The following is a 2404-nucleotide window of genomic DNA, read 5'->3' on the forward strand; positions in this document are numbered from 1 at the left end:
TGGCCCAATCTTATAAAGATTTATCCCATTAGGACCAGTCTGGATAATTCAGGATAATTTCTCCATCTCAAGATCCTTAATTTGATGACATCTGAAAACTTACTTTTCCTTTTCTTTTTCTTTCTTTCTTTTTTTTTCGTAAAGGTAATATTTCTAGGCTCTGGGATTGGGACATAGATATCTTTTAAGGGGCTCTTATTTGGCCTACAACAGGTTCCCTGGAGTAAACAAAAAAGAATTAGATATTCATCTTGCCCTTAATAAGGAATTTACCTAAATTCTGTATGCAATGTATATAAGTAATCCTAAAGTATATAAATATCTATACTATAAATACCCTCACTAGAATCAGAGCTGTAGTGGTGAGGGGCCCTGGCAGAGGAACCTGACACACGTAGATAATCTTAATGAATTTAGGAAAGTCCCTTGATTACCTTATCTGTGAAATGAGGGATAATAATAGAACCTACCTCCAGGTGAGGATTAAAGAAAATTATTTATTTAAGGCTTCAATCAACATCCAGGGCTCCCTTAAGCAGTAGCTGCTGCCACTGTTGCTCTTAAGTGCTGACTTTGTGACAGATAACTTGTAGGAAAAAAAAATATAACACTTACAACGACATCTAGTGTCTTACCTGATAGGAAAAGATTGGAAAGTTACACACTTTCTCAAGCTCAGGTGGAAGGCAAGTGGTATACCGGAATTCCCGCCTTCAGTATGGGACCATGGGCTTTTGTCTTAAACCACACCATTTTCCTCTGGCAGAAAATAAGTACCTGTTAGAGGTAAAAATGAAGGACTTCCAGGCTTCCCAGTGTTTACTGATAAACAGGCAGAGACAGGAGGACTTCCTGGAAGAGGCAGTTCTTAGGCAGGGCCTTTAAAAATGAGAAATATTTAGAGATGCAAACCCAGAAGCTGGGCTTTCCAGGTGGTGAAATACGACTGAGGTCAGAGTCACACAAAAGCTTGGGGTACTGTCTACAAGCCTAGCAGGGATGCTCCCTGTTAGGGTCACACTATCTTCCCGCAGAGCAGAAGGAAGCCAGCAGGCTAAGCCTAGGAAACTAGCTTGCAGGGGTCCCTCACATACTTCCAGCTAAATGTTTTGCCAGATCCATACATTCCTTTGGCACAAAATGGCGTTTGATACCACATGACATCGCTGAGGCAGGATTTCTCTGTGCAAGACTTTTCCTACAGGAAAAGAATTAGGAAAAATTTACCAGTTACAGACAAGCATGTAAGACTTGAGCTTGCGTTTTTTGAAACCAGGAAGCGAATTCTAAAATGAACACCTCTCCCAGCAAAGGCACTTTTTATTACCTATGTTGTCCTGGAACATCGCAGTCTCAGCTTTGCATGTTCCCACCAGCACAAAACTCACGCATTTATTTTTCACTCCTGCTTCATTGCTATTGGTAATATAACAGTTCAAGTGCATTTTCGTGCCATTTTTTCAACATAACCAAAACAGTATTTGAAACTTTTTAAATGTCTTTTCAAAAGCCTCTAATTATTATAGCCTTTGTGTCTTTTATCATGTCTGAGGAAGAAAACCCTGCATAGAAAAGGTCAGGTTTTTCTTCCCTCTATGGCTGAGCCTTGTGATTAAATAAAGTATTTATCTATGCTCGTGACCTGAGGAAAGGGCCTGCGTACTATGAGTCATTATCAGAGATTGAACTATGAGTCACTGGAACCTACTGACAGGGAAACTGATTATCTAAAGAAAGTGTGAAAGTAATACTGTATGTGATTTTTAATATACAAATACATATAAGAAAGATAACTAAATGAAAGCCGTTGTCTCCACAGGAAGACACAATTTCAGTCTCAGTTCTGCTCAACTGACAGACTGACAGCCGGCTCCCCGCCCCCCACTCTCAGTGCAAGTAGCTTTTTGAGAAAGAAGCAGGCATGTGAGGAGCTTCTCCTGATGGTCTCGTGACTCTCTGCATCTCTCCCGCTCCTTAGGCTGGCCCAAGCAAGTTCTCATTAGAGGGCCTCTAAACCCACGAGCAGTCGTCTCTAAGGCCATTTCTGTGAACGCTCCCCGCTTTAGCATTTGGCACTCACTATTAATCCCAATACCATTATTATTGCCGTATTATCTGGTGCTCATTCACGTCAGGCTCCGTGGCCACCGCAGGTGCAGTATCTCGTTTCATCCCTGCCCCGATGCCCGGAGGCTCCGTTTTACAGGACAAGATGACAAACAGCTGAGAAGGCGTTGTCAGGACTGAGGAGAGCCAGGCTGCACTCGTGGGTCTGAGCAAAGACAAGCTTCCTCCCCTTAGTCGCTTCAGTAAATGTCTTCTTCAAAGTCATCCGTTTCACTTTCACCCGGAAATCACATCGTAAATGGAATTACTCATTATTCATTATGCTCATAAACTGACT

Source organism: Pteropus vampyrus, unplaced genomic scaffold, assembly GCF_000151845.1.
Source record: "Pteropus vampyrus isolate Shadow unplaced genomic scaffold, Pvam_2.0 Scaffold45, whole genome shotgun sequence".
Lineage (NCBI taxonomy): Eukaryota > Metazoa > Chordata > Mammalia > Chiroptera > Pteropodidae > Pteropus > Pteropus vampyrus.